Source organism: Enhydra lutris, unplaced genomic scaffold (genome assembly GCF_002288905.1).
Source record: "Enhydra lutris kenyoni isolate GAN:26980312 unplaced genomic scaffold, ASM228890v2 scaffoldscaffold1, whole genome shotgun sequence".
Classification (NCBI taxonomy): domain Eukaryota; kingdom Metazoa; phylum Chordata; class Mammalia; order Carnivora; family Mustelidae; genus Enhydra; species Enhydra lutris.
Window position 1 is genome coordinate 105,771,206 of NW_019154085.1, and position 16,431 is coordinate 105,787,636.

The 16,431-nt window shown below is 40.8% G+C and overlaps 1 protein-coding gene across 3 annotated transcripts in view; it reads right to left on the reverse strand.

The window, feature by feature from the left end:
• LOC111146794 (CLIP-associating protein 1) overlaps positions 1-16,431 on the reverse strand; it is a 264,703-nt gene that overhangs the window by 231,987 nt on the left and 16,285 nt on the right. The gene's annotated exons all lie outside the window — the stretch shown is intronic.

A 16,431-nucleotide genomic window follows, 5' to 3' on the forward strand; every position in this document is an offset into this window, starting at 1 on the left:
TGCTTCTTGAAGGTTACTATGCAATGAAGGCTTAACATGACAAATTCCTATATACAAACCCACAGAATGAAAGATAGCAGAAGCCCCTAGGCATTAAGCAGACTAGGTTCTCTCTTTTCCCCTTAAATTAAAAAAAAAAAAAAAAAAAAGTAACTGATAATCCTCTCTTATATTTATTTTTATTAAACTGGATTTTGGGGGACCTTTTTCCTGTGCTCTTGAACACTTTCTCCATTTCTACTTCCAAAGGCATTCCGGGAGTATCAATCACATGGGTCCCAACTCACAAGGTACAAAAGTACAAAAATCTCCCTCCCACTCCTGCCCTCTAGCTGCCCGGTTTCCCTGCCTAAAAGCAAATAATGTCCCTAGTTTCCTGTGTATCCTTTCAGAGATATTTTTAGCCATCCAAGTAAATAAATATGTGTCCTTTTCCCTGTACCTCCCAGGAATTTTCTAAATCAACAAAAATATAAGCAAAATTTCATATAGCAACAGAATTATAAAAACATTATATTAAAAAAAAACATTATATTTTAAAAATGCAGAAAACGGAATATAAACAAACAGGAGGAGGAGGTAAAAATCTCTTGCTTCCACCCACGTCCTGTCCAGGCTCTCTTCTAGGGAGAGCGCAACAAGGAAACAGGTCTAAAGTGAACCTAGAACCCAAGGTCCCAGATGTTACCTGTGGCTGAGCCAAATAAAAAGCAGGTCTGTTATGTATAAGGCATTACTGGAAGGCAATGGGATACAAGAGTAAACAAGACTCAGCCCTTGCCCAGAGAGAGCTTAAGAAACCAGCACAGCACCTCTTCGCGTTAGTTCTGAAATCACCATTCGGGAGAGGAGCATCACACAGGTGATTACCTGACATCAGTACTAACATTAGAGAGTACTCAGGGAGCACCTGGGTGGCTCAGAAGGTTCAGCATCTGACTCTCGATTTCGGCTCAGGTCATGATCTCAGGGTGCGGAGACCAAGCCCCACGTCAGGATCCAAGCTCAGCGGAGACTCAGGCTTGGGATTCTCTCTCTCCCTGTCCCTCTGCACCTCCCCTGCCCTCCCTCTCTAAAGAAAAAAAATAAAGAAATTGCTCAGAATGTTGGACTGCATAAGTCGTGGGGATGAAAGCTACAGCACAGGGAATAACAGCAACAGCACTGTATGTAGAGACGGCAGCTACACTTGTGGGGAGCGGAGCATCCTGTACAGACTTGGGGACTCACTATGTCGTACACCTGAAACTAATTCCATACTGCATGTCAACTATACTTCAGTAAAAAGAAAAAAAAAAGGACTCAAAATGTAATACTATTTCCAAGTTTTTAAAAAAATTTCTACTTGTACACATTTTCCAAAATAAATGTAAAAGTGATATAAAAGGAAAGGCAGGTACCTTAGAATAGCCAAGTACCTTTCCTCTTCTTATCAGGCTAAGTGTTCTCCTTCAGCAAGATCTCACCATAAAAGCCATGGAGCCCACTAGATGTTATTGTATCAGACCCTGGAAAAGGGATACATTCCAGGTATTTCTGAAAATAATGCCCCAACCCCACCTGCAAAGGGCCTTTCCATTCCCCAACATCACCAGCGTTGTTTGCCCCTAGTAGAGTAGTTAGGGTCCAAGGCCCCCAACCTTTTCCTGCCACATCATCTTGGTCTATACCTATGGAGAAAAAACAATAAGAGGTCAAGACAATGGTCCTAGAGTCATTCTCCTTTACAGTACCCAGGAAAGTAGAAATTAACAGAGCAACATTTACCAGAACAATAGCCCAGCTCCCACTAGGGACCAACAGGAAGAAGTTAAAAAATACCAGCTTCAACAAGAATGAAGAAACACACAATTAGAGAGCCTGAGGTAATCAAAAGAACAACACAGTTAAGAATTCCAGCCTCCAGTCTTGAGTCTGCCACTTCCTGAGTGGCACTGGGGAGAACACTGGCTCTACATTCATTAAATAAGATGACGAATGGAAAGGGTTTGCACAGGACATTTTTAAAAATTAGCTTCTGGGTGGCTCAGTCGGGTAAGCATCTACCTTTGGCTCAGGTCATGATCCCGGGGTCCCAGAAGAGAGCCCCACCTCTGGCTCCCTGCTCAGTGGGGAGCCTGTTTCTCCCTCTCCCTCTGCCCTTCCCCCCAGTCACCCTCCACCTCCACTCATGCTCTCTCTCAAATAACTATATAAAATCTTAAAAAAAAAAAATTAGCTACTATCTCTATCCCCTTAATTGCCATAATTACTGTGTGGCACTTAGGTACCCAACTATAGAGGCATATTAACAACGGAGGATAGAGGGAGGGTGGAGTTAACAATGGAGGATGGGGGAGGGTGGGAGAGAACAGAACCAAGTATAAACTCTGCTCTGTAGACTTCTCCGTAAGAGAAGCTACAAGTAGAATCATTTTTACCTAGTAGTTCAAAACAAGTTAATCTTTCTCATAAATCTGTGGGTTGGCTGGACCCAGCTAGAAGGTTCCTCTACAAATCTCACCTGGGATCATTCATGCCACCGTTGTCACCTGCCAGCTCCACCTGGGCTCAAGAGTCCACAGTGGCATCACTCCCATGTCTGACACACTGATGCCGGCTGCTGGCTGGACCTCTCACCACACGGGATCTCTGACCACTCAGTAGCCTAGCCTGCAGCTCACTGTACAGTGGGGAGAGCATTCCATGGTAGCGAAGGGGGAAGGTGCCAGGCTGCTCAAGGCCTGGAATCCAGAACCTGCAAATCACTTCTGCTACATTCTGGGGTCAAAGCAAGTCACAAGGCCAGCCCAGATTAAGTGTGAAGAGATGGATTCTACCAATTAATAGGAGCTGCAGAACATTGTGGCCATGTGTTTCAATCTAACACATACACATCAATGGATGTCGGCCGAATGAATACACGGATAAATAGCTGGGCTGAATACATCTGTATTCTGGTTACCCATTACCAGGCTAATCTCGATGACTTTTACTGACTCATCATATATCACATCTCGCTACAGAAAATACGATAGACATAACTATAATCTATGGCTTGACTTGAAAATGCTTCCAACTTACTTGGGACAACAAAATGCACAAAAAGCTTGTCCACGTAATAATTCACCACAGACACAGGGTACGCATTAGATTTCACAGGTAGAATGTTGTACCCGCCAGTTAGGGGTATGTGTAAGTACTGTGGCAATTCAGAGAAGGGATGGATGGAGAAGGCCTGGAATGACCGAGACAAAACTATGTATGCCCATCAGGTAACAGAGGAAATGATAAAACTAAATGCGGGTGGAAAAGCATAAGCAAATGAGGGAGGAAGACACTTGCAAACCGTTGAGGGAAGAAGCACGCTAAGGCGAGACTGTGCAATGACACAGGTGGGCATCACTATTTCCTTTTCAAAGATAAAGAGATGAAACTCAGAAAGGTCCCAACCAACCAAAAACTGCCCAGAGTTTTAAAGTTAATAATGTCAGGCAGTAACTGAAAACCAGAGCTGTCTAGCCCTATGGTTTATATTCTTTTTTTTTTTTAAAGATTTTATTTATTTGACAGACAGAGATCAGAAGTAGGCAGAGAGGTAGGCAGAGAGAGAGAGGAAGAAGCAGGCTCCCTGCCGAGCAAAGAGCCCGATGCGGGGCTCGATCCCACGGACCCTTAGATCATGACTTGAGCCGAAGGCAGAGGCTTAACCGACTCAGCCACCCAGGCGCCCCCTATGGTTTATATTCTTAACAGTACACTACAACACTCCACAACTCCAACACTGCCACATCGAAAACCCAAAGTACAGGCACTTAATAGTTGAAACACGAAAATGGTAAAAAGCTATAGTGCGTGGAGCATAAGAAGTAGAGGATTAGGGAACAAGAAACCAAATCACAAGTACTTAGGAAGCTTTACCAAAATAATATTCCATATTATAGTACCAAGAAGAACAATTTAAACTAGAAGCACAACAAAGTGAATAACCACATTGAAAATGTCCCTGGAGGGGCGCCTGGGTGGCTCAGTGGGTTAAAGCCTCTGCCTTCGGCTCAAGTCATGATCCCAGGGTCCTGGGATCGAGCCCCACATCGGGCTGTCTGCTCCCAAGGGAGCCTGCTTCCTCTTCTCTCTCTCTCTCTCTGCCTGCCTCTCTGCCTACTTGTGATCTCTGTCTGTCAAATAAATAAATAAAATCTTAAAAAAAAAAAAAGAAAGAAAGAAAATGTCCCTGGAAAATATGCAGAAAGTGGTCATAATACTTTTAAAGCCAACTCTGGAAGCCAGAAATTAGCAGAATTTATTCACATTAAGTCAAAAGCGTGTGTTTCTATCAATAAGGCAAACTCTTTTGCATTCTAATGATTCTATAATACGGTCTGAAATTTTACAAAGACACTCTGCCTTGCCCTGCCGGCAATAAATCTCCATTCTCACTCTACCTGTGCCTTCTGTTCTTGCCTTCTCTTCCCCTCTGAGCCCACCCACTTCTGAGCCCACACATTCACTCAGTGAACATTTACGCTGGGCCGGTCACGTGAGCAGCGTGTACTGTGTTAACGACCGGAAATCACAGAATGTGAGGCTTGGTCCAGGCCCTCGAGGAGGAGCCCATCGCCCAGAAGAAGGAAGAGACAAAAATGCAAACAGCTGCAACAGTATCAGGAGGAGTCCTAAGCAGGATGTTTGTAGAAGGTGCTGCAGGTGGCACAGAAAGGAGAGAAAATGTTGCCCGAGGAAATCCAAGTGGAAATCCCGGGGCTGGGGCAGGGCAGCTCACGCTGTGCAGACACAGCACTCACGCTCCCGGCCAGCCCCTGCTTTCGTTTGTCAGCCTGCAGTCACTGGCCAAGCTCCGGGCGGACTGGGGCTCCAGCCTCCCTGTCTTCCTCCTTCCCTGCCTCAGCATCCTTCAGTGTCCTATCTTTTCTGCCACCTCAGACCTCTAACCTTCTGGGCGTCTGCTCTCAGGTATTAGCAACCCCTCCTCGTCTCTCAGCTCCCTGAAAGGTTCTGCAATCCGGCTTCTGAACCACAACAGCCCATCCTTCCAGCTCCTATGCTCAAGCACATGGTGCCAGGATCCTCAAGTCCATAAAACACCTCCCCAGTTCGACCTTCCTTTTATTCTGGACTCAATTCCACAGGGGTGTTAAGAGCTTGAAACTACCCTCAACTTTCTCTCCCGATGTGGTAGCTGCCGAGCAAGTCTGAACCTTGGAAGAAGCTGACACACAATCAGGTAATCAGGTGCCTTCTCTTGCCCGTCCATCACGCTGAAGGAACACATACGCGCACGTGTCCAGCCGGTTTCATTTTACACTGAGAATCTCAAACTTCACAAAGTATCCCAAGCTAGCATCCCAACTCCTGTTCTCTAGTGAGTTTGCTCTGCCCTTCTCCCCAAAATGCCTTTCCCGTCTTCTCCCCTGGGGAGAAGTACTCTGCCTGCAGCCTGCACCCTTCTCCCCACACCTCCCAGGACACCAGGTGCACTGACATACTTCCTGTTCGCCCCGCAGCCCCTCCGATCGGGCGTCACTGGCCACTGCTCCCAGGGAGCTGCTCATCAGGATCACAGATGACTTCCATGCTGGCAAATCCAAGCAATACTTTGCTCTACTTGGCTAACTCCAACTCTCTGCAGCATTCTAAGGCTGGCCGCGCCGTCCTTCTTGAAAAACTTCCCACTTTCATGAAAACAAATGATCATGCCTTCCTGCAACTTTTCTAGCTGCACCTACTTGACCATTTCTCTAACTATCTCTGCTCTGCTTCCAGAGTGGCTGAGGGGCCCAGATCGATGCCTCTCATCTTCTCATCTTGCCCACTCCAAAACACTCAGAATCCATCGCCAGGAAATTTACAAACTGCCTTTAAACTGATGACTTCCAAATTGTTACCTCCAGGGTATCTCTGAACTCATGGCCCCCACTGGCCTCACTCTTGCTCTTCTTTCAGCCTTAAACACTGTCCATGTGCCTACAGTAGCCTGGCTGTGGGCCTCAGGGCTTCAGCTTAAAGGTCACCTCCTCAACAAGTCCTTCAAAGACCATTCAAAGGAGGGCCCCATCACTGCACCCAGTTCCATTCCTTCGAAACACTTACGACAAACATTCTATCACGTTTGTTTACATATTTGCTGTCTGTTTCCCTACAGGACTGTCAGTATTATGAAGGTGGGGACCCTGTTTATTACATTCACCTAATGCCTATAACTATGCCTGTTATGCTCAAGCATTTGAGAAATATTTGTTAAAATAATGAAGTCTGAGCTGAAAATCAAAATCACTGCAATCATTAATTGAGGTCATTTTCTTCTTGGGGAGTAGGAGTAACTGGAGGGTAGGAAAAATGTTAAAAAACATTCCAGGTAAAAGGAATGTGCAAATAGATATGGGCAAAGAACAAACAGAAGAGACTGTCAGAGGGAAACCAGCAATTTGGGAAGGCCAGAGCACCAGCTCCCAACCTGTAAACACTAACCCCACCTCTGAGATGAGAGCACACAGTGATTACAAGAATGTCTGAGCTTTCTTCCATATGCACACCAAACATTACCCATGAACTGAGTTGTCTTCATATCCACAATTTTTCAAACTCAGGTACAAGCAGTTATTAATTTTTAAAGGCAAAGGTAAAAAAAGTAATTCTAAATTCTTTTAGTTTGATCATTTTTCTCAACTAATACAAGAAATTCCACTTCTGTAGAGCTCTGTGACACTGGACACTAAAAAGAGTTCTTAGCCTCAAAAGTCTGGAAATAACCAATTAGGCATAGAGCAGAAAGACTGGACACAGACAATGCCCAACAATCATTTTCTAGCCCCAAAGGCAGGAGGCCTTCATTCAGGGAGCTCTACACAAATGAACAGCAGAATCAGGAGACTTGGGTGGGAAGGAAGTTATTTTCCTGGGAAAGAGCATTAAAATCTGGAATTATTCAAGTGATCACAAGACCATAAGATTCTGCGGTAGGGCAGAAAAAAATCAGAGTTAATCTCTCTATCTCAATCGCTCACCCCAGTATGAATAATAATTAACTACAGTGAAGTCAGGACAAAAAAACAGCCATAATGTATGATGCAAATACCCAAAATGGAATAAAAGGGGAAGATTCACCATATTCCACTGCAAGGGCAGGCCATATGAATAGGAAAAAAATCATTAACACTGCTTAATTTCTGGTAGTGGGTTATAGATTTTTCATTGCACTTTTCTGTATTTTCTAAATATTTTCTAATGAATATATGCTCCCTTCATAATTACAAGTAGTAAAATACCATTCAAAAATTAGGCACTGCCATTTCATAATGAAGGAAAATCTCCCTTTCAGTATTATGGAATATAATGTACAACTGTCAATGAAGTGTAAAACAAGAAGAAAGTCTGAAATTCATAAGAAAATGAAAGTAGTGCCCCAATAACTTCCACAAAATATGTGGTGGTGAAAAACAACACGCTGGTGAAGAAAAATAAATGCCAAAACAAAAATAACAACCCAGCAACTCCACCTCACTGTACATATACTGTAAGAAAATAACAGAAGGTACTACCCCAGCGCCAGATAACTTCTTCAGTTAATTCTTGCATTCACCAGTATTTTAATGAAGTAATTTTTTAATCTTTCAGATTAAAATATTTGAGTATTAAAATATCAAAAATAGGGGCACCTAGGTGGCTCAGTGGGTTAAAGCCTCTGCCTTCAGCTCAGATCATGATCTCAGGGTCCTGGGATCCAGCCCCACATTGGGCTCTCTGCTCAGCAGGGAGCCTGCTTCCCCCTCTCTCTCTGCCTACTTGTGATCTCCCTCTGTCAAATAAATAAATTTTAAAATAATCAAAATAAAATAAAATATCAAAAATATTTAAAATAAAATACTGTTTTCTCTGTGAACGGTAAAAGCAGGAGATAGCCTTAATTTTGTTTTTGCTTCTCCTGGGGCAGGTTTAAAATAATAAAAATTGCTTCCACTTTTATGCTGCTCCTCATGGGGTGCCTGGGTGGCTCAGTCGTTAAGCTTCTGCCTTCGGCTCAGGTTATGATCCTGGAGCTCTGGGATCAAGCCCCTCCACTGGGCTCCCTGCTCAGAGGGGGGCCTGCTTCTCCCTCTCCCACTCCCCCTGCTCTTGTTCCCTCTCTGTCAAATAAACAAAATCATGGAGAAAAAAAAAAAAAAAAACTTCCTCAAAGATGCAAGAAGATGGATATGCATCGAGAATTGCCAAAATTAGGTGATAAGCGCCTAGGAGTTGTTATACTCTTGTCTTTACTTCTGTATGTGTTTAAAATTGCCCATAATCTTTTTTAAGACTTTATTTATTTATTTGAGAGAGAAACAGAGAGAACACAAGTAGGGAGAAGAACAGAGAAGGAGGAGCAAGCAAACTCCCCACTGAGCGGGGAGCCCAATTTGGGACTCGATCCCAGAACCCCGAGATCATGACCCTAGCCAAAGTCAGACACTTAACTGACTGAGCCACTCAGGTGCCCTGTCTGTAATTCTTTTTATTTTTTTATTTATTTTTTTTAAAGATTTTATTTATTTATTTGACAGACAGAGATCACAAGTAGGCAGAGAGGCAGGCAGAGAGAGAGGAAGAAGCAGGCTCCCTGCAGAGCAGAAAGCCCGATGAGGGACTTGATCCCAGGACCCTGAGATCATGACCTGAGCCGAAGGCAGCGGCTTAACCCACTGAGCCACCCAGGCGCCCCTGTAATTCTTTTTAAAAAGATTAATTTATTTATTTTAGAGAGACAGGGGGAGGTGGGGGGAGGCTGGCAGAGAAGGAGGGAGAGGGAGAAGGGAAGTAGACTCTGTGCTGAGCCTGAAGTGGGCTTATCTCATGACCCTGAGATCATGACCTGAGCCAAAACCAAGAGTCAGAGCCAGACACCCCTATCCATAATTTTTCTTTTAAGTATTGTAAAGCTTAAATCCACATGGTAGAAAAAAAAAAAAAAAACGAAATGCTTGTAGTAAAACTGTTCATTAACTAAACAAATGAGGATGTGAAATGATATTAAATTATACATATGTATAGTACAATACAGCCTACATGTGGAAAGAATCATAGAAAAAAAAGAGTATGTAAAGTATTAAATTGTGGCCTCTGGGGGTGCCTGGGCGGCTCAGTCAGTTGAGCAGCTGCCTTTGGTTTGAGTCATGATCCCAGGGTCCTGGGATCCAGCTCCAGAGTGGGCTCCTTGCTCACTGGGGAGCCTGCTTCTCCCTCTGCCTGCTGCTCCTCCTGCTTGCTCTCTCTCAGTCTTCCTCTCTCTAATAAATAAAAACCTAAAAAAAAAAAAATAAAAACATAAAGAGTAATAGGTTTATGAGGGTTTCTGTCCTACTTCTTAAAAATTTCTTCTACTTTCTGTATTCTTGAAAAGAGATAAAGCTTTTAAAAGTTTCAAAACAAAAGACCAGTTATCCAAAATTATCCAATTTTATTCATGCAAAGTCTGTAAGACCAAAACTAACTGGAAATATCTCACTATTCACTGCGGACTCTTTTTCTCCCAATGCAAAATATTTAACATATACACAAGACTGCTGTCAGCATTCGCATACCAAAGTGTTACCTCATCAACACAGCTACCCCGGGGGGAGGAGAGAATCATGATACAGATAGCAGCTTCCCAAGGAAGGATCTTAAATGGAGACAAGAGACTGCAGTAGAGAACCCAGCTTACTGGGGAGAGGAGCCTCACTGGAGACAATATGTGGCTGAAAAATTGGCTCATCTAGAAAGAGGGAATGTAAGTTTCTACTCAATCTAGCAACACTTGACTTCTATAGTATTTTTCAGAGCTTTCTTATCCTTTCATAGTCCTAGTCAAACAGTATCTTTTTTACTTGTTTACTATACTAATGAAAAACAGATCACTAAACCTAAACTCCTTACGTGATTTTTTCAGTAACAGCTTTACGGAGATATAATTCATATACCATTAAGTTCACCCTCTTAAACTGGCTATAATTCAACAGTTGTTATTATATTCTCAAGATTGTGCAACCATCACCACTATTTAAGAACACGTTTATTATCTCAAAATAAAACCTCATATCCTTTAGCAGTCACTCCCCAGATTCCTCCTTAGCCCATGAAAACCAATAATCTACTTTCTGACCAAATGGATTTGCCTATACTGGACATTTCATGTAAGTGGAGTCATAAAATATGTGGCCTTTTGTGTCTGGCTTCTTTCACTCAGCACACTATTTTCAAGGCTTATCCGTGTTATAGCATTTATCAGCACTTCATTCCTTTTTATGGCTGAATAATACTCCATCGTACAGATGTACTATATTTGTTTATAAACTTACCTGTTGATGGATATTTGGATCACTTCTACTTTCTGGCTATAATAAATAATGCTACTATGAACACTCCTGAACAAGTTTTGTATGGACACAATTTTAATTTTATTCAATACACAACAGGTGTTAACTAGAATATAGATACAGTAACTATGTTTAGCTCTTGGAAGAACTGCCAACCTATTTTCCAAAATGGCTACACCATTATACATTCCCACAAGGAATACATGAGGGTTCCAATTTCCCTACATCTTCAGCAAGACTTACTGTCTATTTATTACAGCCATTTTAGTGGGTGTGGAATGGCATCCCACTGTGGTTTTGATTTGCATTTCCCTAATGACTAAGGATATTGAGCTTCTCATCATGGGTGTGGCCATTTTCTTTGGAGAAATGTTTAATCAAATCCTTTGTTTATTTTTTAATTGGGCTATTTGTCCTTTTATTGTTGACTGTAAGACTTTTTATATGTTCTGGGTAAAAGTCCTTTATTAGATATATGATTTCCAGTATTTTCTCTCATTCTGTGGAGTGTGCTTTCACTTTCTTGATGGTGTATTTTGAAACATAAAGTTCTCAATTTTGATGAAGTCCATTTTATGTTTTTTTCTTTTGTGTTTGTGTTTTAGATATCATACCAAAGAAATCATTGTTTATTTCACCTCAATGAAAAGGAAGAAAATACTGTCTAATCCAAAGTCATAAAGATTTACACCTATTTTCTACTAAGAGTTTTATCGTTTCAGATCTTACATTTAGGTCTATGATTAATTCTGAATTCATTTGTATATACAAATGAGAAAAGGTTCCAAATTCATTCTTTTCCACGTGGATATCCACTTGCCCCAGCACCATGTGTTGAAAGGACCATTCTTTCAGGGGTGCCTGGGTGGCTCAGTCAGTTGAGCAATGGACTCTTGGTTTCGGCTCAGGTTATGATCTCATGGGTGGTGAGACTTGAGTCCTGCATGAGGCTCCACACTTAGCAGGGAATCTGTTTAAGGATTTTCCCTCTCTGCCCTTCCGCTGTGTTGCACTAACTCATAAATAATCTTAAAAAAAAGAAAGAAAGAAAGACCATTCTTTCCCCCTGAAAGACTGTTGTGATTACTACAGCATTATAGCAAGTTATGAAAGTCCTCCAACCTTGTTCTTTTTCAAGATTGTCTTGGCTATTCTGGGTCCCTTGTATTTCCGTATGAATTTTAAGAGCAGCCTGTCAATTCCTACAAGACAGGCAGGTAGGATTATAACAGTGAATATACCAAATCTATAGATCAACTTGGGAAGTACTGCCATCTTTAACAATATTAGGTAATCAGATCTATGAACAAAGAATGTCTTTCCATTTACCTAGATCTTTAATTTCTTTCAATGATGTTTTACAGTTTTCAGAGTATAAGACTTATACTTTTTTGGTTAACTTTATCCTAAGTATTTTTATTCTTTTTATAGCTATTGTGAATGAGACTGTTTTCTTAGTTTCATTTTTGAACTATTCATTCCAAGTACATAGGAATATAACTGATTTTTGTTTATTGATATTACATCCTTCAAACCTGCTCAACTCCTTTATCAGTTCTAACAGGATGTTCTGTATACAAGATCATGTCATCTGCAAATATGGCTGTACTTCTTTTCCAATCTGGATGCATTTTATTTCTTTTTCTTGTTCTGGTTAGAACCTCCAGTGCAATGTTGAATAGAAGGGGCATAAAAGGACATCCTTCTGTTGTTCCTAATCTTGGGGAGAATGCATTCAATCTTTTATCATTAACTATGATATCAGCTGTGGGTATTTGGCATTTTTCACATTAAATTCCCCTGTATTTCTAGTTTGTTGAGAGTTTTTATCAAAAAGGTGTTGGGAGGGCACCTGGGTGGCTCAGTGGGTTAAGCCGCTGCCTTCGGCTCAGGTCATGATCTCAGGGTCCTGGGATCCAGCTCCGCATCGGGCTCTCTGCTCAGCAGGGAGCCTGCTTCCCCCCCTCTCTCTCTCTCTGCCGCCTCTCTGCCTACTTGTGGTCTCTCTGTGTCAAATAAAACGAATAAAATCTTTAAAAAAAAAAAAAGGTGTTGGAAGATGAATGTATAAAGAAGATGTGGTGTATACATATATAATGGAATATCATGCAGCCATCAAAAACATGAAATCTTGCTATTTGCAGTGTCGTGGATGGAAGAGGGTATTATGCTAAAGAAAACAAGTTAATCAGAGAAAGACAATTATCATATGATCTCACTGACATGAGGAATGTGACAAATAAGACAGAGGATCACAGGGGAAAGGGGGTAAAAATGAAACAAGATGAAACCAGAGAGGGAGACAAACCGTAACAGGCTCTTAATCTCAGCAAACAAACTGAGGGCTGCTGGAATGGGGAGAGGGGTGGGATTGGGTGGGACGTGCTACGGGGAGTGCTGTGAATTGTGTAAGACTGATGAATCACAGACCTGTACCCCTGAAACAAAGAATATTTATATGTTAATTAAAAAAAAAAAGATGTTGGACTTTGTCAAACGCTTTTCCTTCACCTTTTGAGATGATAATGTGCCTTTCATCCTTTATTCTATTAATATGGTATATTACGTTGATTTTTCAGATATAAGACCAACCTTGTATTCCTGATATAAATCCTACCTGGTCATAGCATAAAATCCTTCGGCTATAGTGCTGGATTCAGTTTGCTAGCATTTTGTTGATTTTTTACGTCTATATTCATAAAAGACACTGGTCTGTAATTTTCTTGTGATATCTTCATATGGCTTTTGTAACAGTAACAACATGCTCAAAGCATTCCATCCTCCTCTTTTATTTTGAAAAAATCTCTGAAGAACTTGCATTTGATTGATAGGGTAGAATCACCAAATGTGAAGTCATCTAAACCTGGGCTCTTTTTTGTGGGATGTTTTTTGATTGTTAACTCAATCTCTTCACTTATTATTGATATATTCAGATTGTCAGATTGTCTATTTTTTTCCTTGAGCCAATCACAGTAGAGCCTTTCTAGAAATGCATAATTTCATCTAAGTTATTTAATTTGTTAGCATATAATTGTTCCTAGTATCCCTTATCATCTTTTTTATTTCTGTAAGCACAGTAGTGATGCTCTCTCTTAGATTTCTGATTTTATTAATCTGAGTCTTGTCTCTGTTTCTCTTGGTCAGTACCTTTTCAATTTTTGGTCTGTTGATTTTCACTGCTACTTTTCTTATCATTTATTTCTAATCTTCAAGTCTTTATTTTTTTTTCTTCTACTTGCTTTTGGTTTACTATGTTCTCTTACTAGTTTCTTAAGATGGACATTTAGGGTATTAACTTAAGATCCTTCTTTAATCAAAGTATTTAAAAATATAAATTTCCTTCTCAGTGCTTTACTGCACTCCCTAAGTTATGGTATGTTATTTTATTTTTGACATGAAGTATTAAGTGTTCAATAAACATTACTGAACAATGAATGAGGTTTTTTTAATTGTGGTAAGTCATACATAAGATTTACCATTTTTACCATTTTAAATGTACAACACATTGGTATTAAGTACCTTCACTGTTGTGCAACCATTGCCACCATGGGATGGTGTGTTTTCATTTCAACCATCTAAGGATATTTTATAATTCTCTCTGTAATCTCCTCTTTTACTCATTGATGATTTAGGAGTGTGTTGTTTAATTTCCACATATTTGTGAATTCCCCAATTTCTCTCTATTACTGATATCTAACTTCATTCTACTGTGATCAGAAAAAGAATATACTTTGTATGGTTTTCATCCTTTTAAATTTATTGAGTCTTGTTTTATGGCCTAACATATGATCTATCCTGGAGAATGTTCCACATGCACTTGAGAATAATGTGTATTTTACTGCTACTGGGTGCATTATTCTATATAAGTCTGTCCCTTAATAATTTAAGAATCTGTCTGCACCTAGACCACGTTTAAGAAAAAAATTCTCCATTATCTAAATCTTAAATTTTTCATGGTATCCCCTACTTTTTAGACTGCTTACATATCCCATATTTACATATTTAAAAAATCAGGTCTCCCCTTTAAAAATAAAAATCTCAGTTCTGGTACTATATCAAGCATTGGTTTCTAAGAGCAAAACCTGTGAAAAAGGTAAGCCAAAAAGATACTTGCATGAGAGATTTTTTTTAAGAGGTTTCTGAAACATGAAATCCCCAGACTTAGGTGAATAAGAAGAGAGGCAACCATTCGATATGTCATTTGATAGCATGACAGCTGACATGGCCATCCCAAATTTCTCAAGGGAGCCGGGTTACACCCAGTTGAAAAAAGAAAACCCTATTAAGTACTGGTTAGTCAGCGTGAAGACAGAAGGTGTAAAAAGGCCGGGGGTACAGAAGCAGCAGGGAGAGTTTTTCCTATTACTGCACAAAGTCAAGCTATGAAGAAGTAACGCAGCAGTAATTTAAAATTCAGCTCTCATTTCAGCAATTTAGAATAAGTAAGGCAACTTCAGATTTGAAACAGCACTTTCCAATTCGCTAAGTAATTATACAAACACTACTTTTCTTTATCCACCCACAAGACCTCTCTCTATGACTGTTCCTCTCATACTCTTTCACAGAAAAGTTCACAGATTCAGAAGCAAAGTAAATTCCAGCATCAACCAGCAAGTATGAAAGAGAATCAGGATTGGAACCTGAGCGTGTAACTCCAAATCCAGGGCTGTTGCCACCAAGTCACAGCTACTACTTCTCACCAACACACTTGGGTCTCTGAGTACTTTAGACATGTATATATAATTTAGAAGACAATCCACAAAGGAAGGATATATCCACCATACTTAATGTTACCAAAATAAGAGATTGAATCAAGAGATGCAACTAGAACCTGGCACAGCACCACATTACTAAGCAAGTGCTTCATCAAGAACAAATGAAGACGGGCGCCTGGGGGACTCAGTCCGTTAAACGTCTGCCTTCGGCTCAGGTCATGATCCCAGGGCCCTGGAATCAAGCCCTGAATCCGGCTCTCTGCTCCGTGGGGACCCTGCTTCTCCCTCTCCCTCTGCCTGCCACTCTTCCTACTTGTGCTCTCTATCTCTCTGTCAAATAAATAAATAAAATCTTCAAAAAAAAAAAGAACAAATGAAGAGGAAGAACCATATGCATTCCCAGAAGTAACTCTAGGAGAGTAATCAGCAACCTTTAGTTCAGAGGGTTTAGTGTTTCTCACAGATGCTGATGGCAAGCTGAAAGCATGATCATAAAAAGGAAAACGAGACAAAGAAAAAAGGGGAATGCATAACCACTGGGGGACACTAGGTAAAGGATAAACAGAAACTCTGTACTATTTTTCCAACTTCTGTGAATCTATAACCATTCCAAAATGTAAAGAAGGAAAAAAATGAAAAGATACACATGATGTGCACAGGCTCTTGGTACTCAGTTCCTAAGTTCACTACCTACTGTGCCAGCCAATCACCCGGGCACTGCCTTCAACAAGCTCCAGGTTCACTGGGGAAAGAAAGACGAGTGAGTGATCTATCCTGACAGTATATCGAGGTGTTTTCTTGTAAGACTATCTACTTTTCTGATGACTCCCTAATAAACAGGGGAAAAGGAAAGACTGCACCAGTGAAACAAATATAAGGGTACCCCTGGGCAAAACTCTGTCTTACTTGTGCACTGGCATGAAAATACATGCTTTGCTTACTCTCACCCTCCCAATCGTTTCCGTCGCTTCCATTCCTGGCTCCAGCAAGATTCATACTGAAGACACAGACTCTGACCAACTGGGAAATCCCACACAGTCACAGAGCCTTCAATGATAAGGAGTCCTGTGCTCACTGAAGATAGAGAACTGATTAGAGGGCTTCAGAGATTCATTTATTCATTGGCAAATCAGATGGTATTAAGTTTGGCCTCAAATCTTTCTAATGCAATAAAGTGAAGTGGAAGAGAAAGAGAATTTGGAACATCAGCCAAGCAATGACAAAGACTGCTGAAAAGTTTTCCATAGGGCTTCCTACCCGCCCCACTGAAAGCGTATTTCAAGCATACAGACGTTAAGTCTCCACTTTACTAAGCTTACACATAAAGCTAGGGAAAATTCTATTTCTCAGATCAATTATAACAGAACACTGATATTACTAAAATG